Source organism: Cephus cinctus, unplaced genomic scaffold, assembly GCF_000341935.2.
Source record: "Cephus cinctus unplaced genomic scaffold, Ccin1 Ccin1_scaffold1843, whole genome shotgun sequence".
In the NCBI taxonomy this organism is placed as follows: domain Eukaryota; kingdom Metazoa; phylum Arthropoda; class Insecta; order Hymenoptera; family Cephidae; genus Cephus; species Cephus cinctus.
The window spans coordinates 100,205-110,708 of NW_014334024.1; the positions used below are offsets into that span (position 1 = coordinate 100,205).

General features: G+C 39.6%; 2 long non-coding RNA genes across 2 annotated transcripts; both read right to left on the minus strand.

Moving 5' to 3' along the window:
* Positions 1 to 258: 258 nt before the first annotated feature.
* On the minus strand, positions 259 to 7,298 carry LOC107273747. The gene is made up of 9 exons (XR_001539322.2): positions 7,201 to 7,298; positions 6,875 to 7,086; positions 6,501 to 6,783; positions 5,762 to 5,902; positions 5,336 to 5,692; positions 4,776 to 4,876; positions 4,346 to 4,640; positions 3,912 to 4,176; positions 259 to 3,846 (listed from the first exon to the last, which is right to left on the minus strand). It is a non-coding gene; the product is annotated as an uncharacterized LOC107273747 (long non-coding RNA).
* Positions 7,299 to 7,787: 489 nt separating this feature from the next.
* Positions 7,788 to 9,022, minus strand: LOC112495261. The gene is made up of 3 exons (XR_003061636.1): positions 8,303 to 9,022; positions 8,107 to 8,213; positions 7,788 to 7,972 (listed from the first exon to the last, which is right to left on the minus strand). It is a non-coding gene; the product is annotated as an uncharacterized LOC112495261 (long non-coding RNA).
* Positions 9,023 to 10,504: the final 1,482 nt, after the last annotated feature.

The window sequence follows — 10,504 nt, forward strand, 5'->3', positions numbered from 1 at the left end:
AGTGTCGTAAGCGGAGAATAGTCGGCACGATATTAGACGAGTCATAATACCGCGCTCTTGCAGTAGACTTGTGTATCGACCTTATGATTCTGGGTACGACGTATAGACAATATATATATATATATATATACAACGTGCGCAACAAGAGCACAGTTAAGGTAGTAAACTTTTTCGCAATCGACGTCACTGACCTGTGCGACTTACTGACTTACTGACTTTGTACCTCTCACGTGTGACTGACACTATAAACTCGATAAATGATTTTTCATGAAATATCATTTATTTCATATCAGCCGTACATATATACACAATTGTTCTTTCGCAACATCCCAACGTTGTTCTCTATATTTAGCAGCGGAAGACGGCGTCTGTGGGTCTGCGAGCGTTTATTTTTGCGGGTTTCTTTTTTTTCCTCTTCTCCTACTACGTCATACTCTTCTTTTTTCTCGCTCGCTCTCTCTTCTACGCGCAGATCCTGCTCGCTCAAACTGACTACCGGGCAACAGTCGCGCTCGCGAATTTCACGCAGTCACGGGGGCGGTCCGATCATCCTCCAGTTAACGTAGGTCGGGAATCCGACACCTCGGAAATAACCAATGTCAAGTAATCGCGAAAAAAGAGAACTGACCACATTTTCAGTTCGTAGAGTTGCCTAGGCTGGGCATTGTATATTAAGCTATACACACATATACATTGTTCATAAAATCTGGATGTTTTCTCGATTATTTTGAACTTTTACGTAATACTCTAATAAATTATTAATGTATCGATACGTATACGTGCCTGAGTTACGATTAGATTTTAGTTACTGTTATTGAGTATAATTATTTTTTTTATTACAATTTACCAGACTGCCTGTCGATGCCTATGAACATATATGTTGGTATCGATGTATGTATAAGAATAAAAGCCAAGCGCGTGAATGACCCTGAAGTACAGACGTAAATCTGGTAAATCCCAATTGGACAAATTGACCAGGGAATTCCCGTTAATCGCGTGGAAGAGCTTGGAGAATATAAAAATGTATCAGAGATACCGAGTAATGAGAAAAATCTGTTTTGACGATAACGCCGGTAATTAGAATTATAATAATTATACTATATCTATGTATATATTATATGTGAACTTGAAATAGCATATAGCGAGACAAGGTACAATGCTTTATCTGTTTATCACTTCCATCTTATCTTTGACTTCACCTTTACGTACTAGAAGTACCGTCACGCTTTCAGGTGTGGTAAATGTACAAAGAGAAATGCATTCAAACAATAACGTTGACAGTGTTAATGATAGTTGGTGATAAAATTTAAGAAAGAAAAAGTGTGCAAAAGAAATCTTTTTGTTTTTGGAACTCTGCAATATTTTTGGAATCTACTGTACGTCATATATGTATATATAGCTCATGGCGGATATATATGTAACGGAGAAATTCTGAAGTCCTTCGACGACTTTCCTCTCAACGACGATGCCTGGCAGCACCGCTCCTTTATTGACCGTTTGACTCAGTGCCTGTATGCACTCTTTATCAGGATCCGGTATCTCCGGCCATTATCGGATCTTGTATCTTCGCCTGCAGTTTGACAAACAGCGAACCGACGCCTGGTCCCCGTCGTCGCGACGCGTGCGTGCCCGCGTTACACCTTTATTTTTACACGCGGTTCACGACTGATACGCGGTAAAAATACAGCGAGTCGCGGGAAACGAAGCTCGCGAAGAACGCAAATAACTTTGCTTTCTATACTGCGTACAATTTTCACGGTAGCTACACTTGGTTATTATTTTATATAATTTTATAAAGTCCGATCGATTCGAATTTTTGTTTTAAAATTATCAACGATCTGTTGCTTCAAATTAAATATCTTCTCATTCTTACCTATTGGCTGGTTCGTGTATCTCCTGTGGATTTGAATGAATTAAGGAAGGAAACAAATTTTTTTTGTCAAACACTGGAAATTATACAGTGGAGAAATTCCTCGGGACGGGATTACATGGTCGGACGTAAACTTGTCAATATTTTCTGTGTAAATTAACACGAAACATGCGAAACGAAGAGTTTTCTCGAAAGGACAAGTTTTCCTTGCGGGAATGGTCTTTGATTGCTATTGGCTACTGTTTGGACACGGATAGTCTTTGATAGGCTGAGAATACACAGCTGAGTTACAGTAGTTCCTGGAGGAGCCGCAAGCTATTGGATCTCACCACGTGGAGACAATAGTTATTTTTACAAAGGATATAATTTTGATTTATCAAAGATTTCAATAGTTATCTTCATCGCGTCGACAAGCATGAAATACTATTGTGTACGGTGTGTATGTTAATTAATAATTTAATAAAATCAATAGGATCGTTAATGAATTTCCTGGAAACAATAGATATACCTCGATCACCTGGACATTCATGGGTCCAGGAACGTGACTTTGCATACCCGCTGTCCTATTCTCTCTCTTTCGCTCTCAATCTTCCTTCTCCTACACGATCTTTCTCTCAGAGTGCTATAGGCAATCTAAACTCAGTGCTGATTCCCGCTGGTAGATCCCTCATTAGAAATTCTCGTCAGTGATGAGAACAAGAGAGAAAGGCAGAGATACGGAGAGAAAGGAGAGATAGAGAGAGATCGTCTCCGTAGCACATAAAAATATCCCTCAAGATCATAACTGATGATCCTTGGCCGTGCACGTGCACTACGAAGCACACGTACGCGGATACATAGAGGCCATAGTCATGAACTGTCACGACGGGTGGAGAAAATTTTCCGAGACATTGGTTAAAAGGATCCATAGATCCATAAGTATACACTCTGTACCATACAGATCATCGATCTCTTATTTGTAATCTTATGCTCTAAGATCCCTGTGTTAACTTTGAAATAAATTCTATGTACATATTTTCTTACGAACTAGACGACCCGCTTACGCAATACAATTTATTTTTGCGCTTTCTCACCTTCACTGTACCGAAAGTTCCTATCTAGCGTACTTTCGACCTTCCTTTGTACAGGGTTTACTGGAAATTTCTTAGTAAAGTCGCAACTCGCATTTCACGATGAAAAACACATCGGTAGTCAAAATATAAACTGTTTCGCTTTTATGATTTCTTTCTGTTTAGTATAGACCTTAGTGTTCTAGCAGTCTGGAGGAAGAAGAAAAAGATCTTTCCCACCTCTTTGGATTATCGCATGATATCTAGCTGCTGAGATCTTTGTGTGTGACGAATAAAAAAAAGAGATGCATAATGATTCATAAATATCAGAACAACTAACGTATGCGAATGATTATGCGCTTGTCATTATCTACGTATGTAACAGCATGCGATGGGACGCAGTTTCTATTTATTTATGCTGCATTTATCTTGGCTGGCATCCAATGATCCACAGAACCAGTAACAGTAGTAGGGAATACCAGTTCCACTAATCAAATATATTATTTACCAATTACTATCTGAGATACGACGATCTGAGAAAAACAAATTGTTCCATCTTACCGTCAAATTATCTTCTTTAAACTTATAACTTGACATCGGACTATTCTTCTAATTGTAAGTCTCGCACTGTGCCACTTTGCATCACATTACATCACCTAGGAGATACTAGTAAAGAGTCTTATGAGACTTTGTGTATGATGAATAGTGGGTACGGTATGTACAGGAGATACTTTAGAACTAGCATAAAAATTCTACCATAGACCACTGAGTCTTATGGATATACATAGCATTGAAAGCTACTGGATATGATTAGAATCGATTAGATTCTTAGATAGCAAACTGATAATAATGTTTTTTAACAGCTGAGAGCAGACAAGTTTTTTGTATGTCAATTCTTGTTTCTTTCTCCTATTCTAGCACGTGTACCTATTGCATAAATAAAGTATTGATTAGCGTGTAAAGTGATATTAGAAAAAAAATAAAAATATTACCTGTAAAATCGACTAGAATCGGTCAGATTCGCAGACGGAGGCTAATAACTTATCCAAGCAATAAATAAACGTTGTCGCTGTAAGATCTTTACTGGAAACCTTGAGAATCCCATCGACTAGTCCCTCCTGTATGGTTGTTTGTAGGTCCCCGAGTTCGGCGTACGTGAATGAAGGTGAATGCACTCCTAAACAAACACTCGGAGGTGAAGTACCGTACGGCCGCTTAGGCACCGCCATAGAACCACCATGAAATTTTTCACCGTCCCTGAAATCGTTGCATGAAATTGATAAATTGCAGTAAAATTATAAGCCCCGAGATAGAAAGAAAAATATAGCTAATAAAATATACGGAACACAAATAACACGGAGATTCTAATAATTATCAATAATTAAATCCACTCAAAGCCCTGAAGACAGTTGCAATTTATTTATACCTGTTCGATTAGGTCGTTTCTTTCTCCATGTTTTTAAATACAAATCCCAACGGAATTACGACGGATCCATAAGATTTTGAAAAAAAAAATAAAAATAAAAATTATGGTGGCGTCTATCACTATTAATTCCTTTTTTAAATCGCAATTTCGAATCATCCGAATCCGTTGCTCCTTTGCGAGTTAGGTAGGCGTGTTTAAGAGCCCGCGTGCCAGTCTTTGCCTCCGGGCTAGATGGGCCGTCGACCTTCTGCTCTAGGTTTTAGGTTCGTCCCGGTGGATGCTCTCCGTGCATGGTCTAACAAAGGATGGACAAAAAAATGGATGAACGAGATACGAAAATAATAGCGAGGCAAGAAGTGCCTGCGAGGAAGAGTAATTGGTAACAGAACCATGGGTCCTCGTTCAGGTATCAAGAAGAAGAGACCAGTACCCTCAGGTCAGCAGTAGAAATGGTCAAAGTATCCTCATAGTCAGACTGTGCAGAGACTGTGAGACCCACTGAAGATGATCACTGCATCCTGAGGATTCGTCCTGGAGCAGAATAATGAAAAATAAAAAGACAAGGTATAACACTCTCATTTTTCTTAGATAAGGCAAGTCTCAAAAGACGTATTGCGACGTACAATGAAAAGACTATTTGAAATTCAATCGTTTCCTAGATCCAAGGTGAGCAGTCAAAAACAATACCACTCGACGATAACTACGTATACCTTTGCGACTATCTTGATAGAATCTATAGCATCGAAGTCAGTGAACTGGTACGTGGATACATAGTCGTATTCGGAATAAAAGTAGAAAATGAAATCGAAAAATTCATGGGGATTCGTAGACAATTTGAAACAGATGCTGCTGTGCCAAGAAGAAAAAAGAAACCCAGAAAGACAAGCAAGTGGTTGACGTTTGTGGCGGGTCGTTGCCCGGCAAGAACATGGCAGAGTCCCCCTTTTAGGGCCCACTATGGAACGAGAGGCGTTTCCCTTTGGGCCTCACCTGCACCAAATTCCTAGCTGGCCAAGCGCGGCCATTGACCCACGCAGAAGACTCTGCGTTTGGATGGGTCTCCCTGCATCATCCGGATGGAGGAGACCAGGCCGGTACCAAGATACCCGGTACCAGGTACCCGGTGCGCGCTACCTGGTAGAAAACCAGGGTGAGTGTCCTTGAATTGTCCGAACACGTGGAGGGACCGGTTCGAGGTCGTGGCAAATGATTCCACCTTCTCCACCTCATCCTCTTGTACCCATGCAACAAGTTTTCACTGTCGAATCATCAGTTTGTTTCATCCCCTCCGTGCGTCCTTCCTGATCATCCATTTCTTTCGTGTTCCTCAATTTCCCTTGTTGTTCACTAAAATTTGAGAAATAAAACATTTTTATTAATTTCCCTTTTTTCTTCTAACTTCATGATCTGACCTACCGATACTTTATAGGGATTATTCTGAGCTAGTCAATGAGTCAGTCAGTCACTCAGTAACCATGTTCCTGTTCAATAATGACTCACGTTCCCTTTTAATGACAACGATCACTCGAGGTTATCACACAGTCGCAGAAGATAATCCTGCAGAAATACAAAGGGTGTAACATCAATAGTTAATCTCTCTCGCTCTCCCTCTCTTTCGCGATTTCACTCATCTAAGGATAACACGTTAACAATTACAGCATGAATCATAAGATTCCAATAACAAACAGCAAGAAGAAATGTCAACGAAACAAAAGCGTCGTAGGCGACGTCGTAAGGTTATTCCAGAAAATATCAAGGAAAATTTATCAGGAAAGCCCGTAAGTGTTCCGTAAGATGAACGCGTCATTCCTGTAAACGATTGTATAACAATAAATAACAGACCAAGGTGAAATTTCAATTCAATCGAAAAATCCAACCTACAAAATACTACCCTCATCAAGTTACTACAATCCATTATAAAAATTACCATTTTTCGTATCAAATAATTATTCAGTCCAAATTCAGTCCAAACGCACCGGTTAAACATGCTTTTACTATAAAAATCAAATGGGGGTGCTAACTTGAGGTGGTGCGTCTGAGCTGAATAACATTTCGTATATATATATATATATATATATATATATATATATATATATATATATACATATATACACGGAAAAAAAAGATTAAAAAATGACCGCATTGGTGCACGCACGTATGTCATCTCGCTTCCGGTTTCATTCTTCTTCTTCATCGACTCCACGCTCTCTTCGTTCTGAGAATTGGAGAAAGGGCTTTTCGAGAGTGACGCCTTCCTCGTCCTCTTCATCCTCTATCTTCACGATCATCCCATCCTCCGTCCTGGTCCATCCACCTCATCGAGATGACTACTGCTGGCCCTCTCACCTTGTAGAACCGTTATGCGCATACAGCCGAGGATTAAGTTCGCGACGGCATTTTTCGAGTCCGTTACTCGAGGGTGAACGAACCCCAAAAACCTTTTAATAGAAACGATATTATTATTATCATTATCATTCTTAAAAATATCCTTCAACTAGTTAAACTCATTGTTGCACATATGCATAGTACCAAAAAACCTGTTGTTTCTCCTGTGCCGCAAAGACGTCAAGAAAAATTGTTCTCCGGATGATGTCAAGCTTGGAGTTATATCCAGTCTGCGGTGAATCGTCTATTGCGTAAAATCCAGAAAGGTGGAAGAAGACGAAGGCAAAGGATACGTAGAGGATTGCGCACAAGTTGAACCAAGTAAAACGATCGAAATACCATAGCACTGACGAGTCCTGGCAAACCATTGACGCACATGCAACATAAAGGCCACAACCTGTACATATATACATACATACAATTAATGCATAATAAAAACAAGAAGCAAAAGGCGTCTCCTTCCCACGTACCCATAATCTCCAATGGGAAACACTTCGGGAAGGCCCATGATACAAAGAGGAAAATAAAAGGCAAAAGTACGTCCACGAAAAATTTTCCTCGTTAATGCCACACGGCATTATAACCTAGAACGAATAGAAATAACGAAAAACGTTGAGAAACGCTGCCTGCACGGAATACTACGATCCTCCGGCTCCTTGGTATAACCTATAAACGTACGTAACAGTCAAACAAGGTCCCCGTGCATCTAGTCTAGTACAATATTAATAGAAAGTCATAAAACGTCAAAAAGAAAAAGGAGACTTGTTCAGATTTTTCGTTCAAACCCGTCGCACTGCCATCTAGCAGTCGTTCATGGAATTACAATGCTAAACGACGTTTTGGCGTTAAATTCGAAGCTTCCGTTTGTTTTGAAAATACTTGGGAATTCTTTTAAACGTAAAGAGACTCTAGAATTCGTTTCTTACTACGAGTTCCACTCTCTCTCTACTATATTTATGTTTATCTAGGATCAATCTAGGAACTGAGAACCACTGACTTTGCTGAGGCTTCCTAAACAATGCTTGACTCACTTTCACTTCGTCCCCACCACTTGGTACTCCAGTCCTCTCTGTATATACGTATTATATATATATACACGTTTACACGAGCGGTATCACACAAAGCAAGAGTACCAACATAGAAGGTTTGCTCCTCCACGAATGATAAATGCATACGCTCGAATGTGCACTGTTGGAACGTATAGTAAGTCCTGGTACACCTACAGTAAGGCCCCTTTGAACACTAAGAGAAGCGTAAGTGTATGAGTACGCCGGTTCTGGTTTTGGGCCTTGTTAGATGGATACGTGTATAGAAAAACTCATCATGGTTGTTCCAACACCTACGAGTTAGTTTATATATATTATTATTATTCTAACCTCGTGTTTTTTAAGGCCCCCCCAAAGCACCTAGTGGGCCTTATCGTCTTATCATTCTTTCTCATCTAAAAGACTTCTCTTCTCGGATTTTTACCATTAACTTGTTCCTGAAAAAAAAAGTTTCGTTATTTTTTTCTTTTACATTGCATAAGTCCCCGTTGATACGATGAACGCGCTTCGGATAATTGGGTCTTACCATGTGAATTGATTCGCTTCTCATCTTGACGAGAAAGTTCCCCAAGGGTCTTGTATCGAATCTTTATCGAGTTATTACGCTTGATGCAGTCGGGTCTTCTGTTAACCTTCAGAGAACGGACAGATTTTTTAACTTCTACAGTTTTTGACTTGGAGCTTAGAATATGCATTGATATGGTTCAATACATAATAAGTAATACGTAATATGAATTAAAACGTCAAATAAAAGAATTTAACATATAGTAAAGTGCTACTGTACGAGAAAAATGAAAGTGATGTATAGCTGAAAAATCCCCATCTTCCAGAGGTTAATATCACTAGGCTATTCGTTTAATGAAGTACAACCTTTTGGGTCTCACAAGCATAGCACCATTGGGGTCAATGAAATGGGTCCTGGGAAGGATTTTTCAACGTCACGATCTTCGTTTGGGCCCGTATCAAAATAGTTGACAGGATTGCCAAAATGTCATCGCGATTCGAGGCTCTAGATATTTAACATATTAAATCATATGTCATTCGGTAGATGAAATTCGAAATATACAGGGTTATTCAATAGAAACGCATCACCTAAAGTTAGCGCGCCCATTTGAGTCCTATGGTAAAACCATATATTCAGGTGGTGTGTCTGGGCTTAATAACCTGGGTATACCGTAAACTTGCAGCAAAAAATATTCAGACACGGTTTAGAAACATGGCTAAAACATACATATTATAAACCTGCTTGTTAGATCACCGAAATCTTTCTAAAATGCATTTCAATGTTTTGTGCTGTACGAGATACGAATTAGATACGAATACGAACTACTTACAGATGCTCCTCCATGCCCACATTTTTGTTGTTTGGGACTTGCCGTTGTGACAGTGTCATTTGAATGCTAGATGTCGATAACAACACTAGTAATAAGACTTAACCTAGATTGAACGTCAGATCCGTATCGATAAATCTCCAAAGTATAAGCCTTAAGCTCTGATCTTATTAGGATTATAATGCGTATATTTGACTAATCGGCAGGAGTCAGTGTGCCTCTTGACTAGTAGTGATCAGTATATTCGAAACAAAACAGAATCTGTTGTCCCACAAAAACGTACGCGGTGTGTCAATAACTTCAGTCACCAGGCGAGAAAAAACGATCGACTATGAAAGATCGAAAGTTAAATCCAAACTCGTCGTTAAAAAGAAAAGTTGAAGTTTTGAAATAATAAAAAAAATTTTGGCAATATTAAAAAAACATTTTTTTCACAACCTCATCGTTGCACTTTACCGACAGCTTTATCGTGTGATTATTATTAATTGCCCAAGACACCCGGTAGAGCTGACACTAGGGCTTGAAAATTGGGTCAGTATGATTTTAATCGCCACTGACATAATAGACTCGCACGCGATTAGGCTCCATACACAACGCGCGATTCGCTTCCCTAGTGTAATTCTGTTAAGCGAATTAAATGCGTCGTGATTTAGCGACGCAAGGCTTATTCACATCGACGCGATATCGTTATGGCTTATTCATAGGATATCATTGTACGAATATACAAGTGTGAAGTCAGGCCCGTAATAAAAGGTCCCCCTCCTCGTTACTACTAGATCGTACTGATTGTGAGTCTCGCGTGAAAGATAGCACGAAAGTAAATTTGCAAGTGATGCGCAATTAATAGCCAATAGCATTAACCTTTTATCTGTTAATATTCATTGTGCATTATAAAGCACAATAGGATTGTGTCAGTCTGGGACAAGTGGATGCATGAGGAACAGCGCCTCTAGCGGAAATAGAAATAACGAATAAATTTCATTACGAAGAGACAAACGAGAGCTTACCATCAAAATTCATCCCTAAAACAAGATTATGTAACGGCACGATCTATAAATTTGATTAAAGACACGTTAACTTTGTCAATTATCAGTATATCGATTGAAGTGTCTTTCTAGTAGATTCGAAAGACCCCACCGATGATAATAGTCTTACCTAATTTCCGAACTTTATTAGCATGGCGTCTTTTGTTTCGCTATGGAAATCTAACGGGTGGAGGAGGTCGACGTGGGGACAGAAGGCGTCCTCGTTGTCGTACACGACCTGGGAAAATTGCAAAATTGATTTTTATCCCGCGTTCGCAATAAACGCTCGTCGATTCCGCTCCAGATTCGCAACGGACGATTCCTACGTTTGCATAACGCGACGGGAGCGACTAATTGTCGCAATTAAGCAGC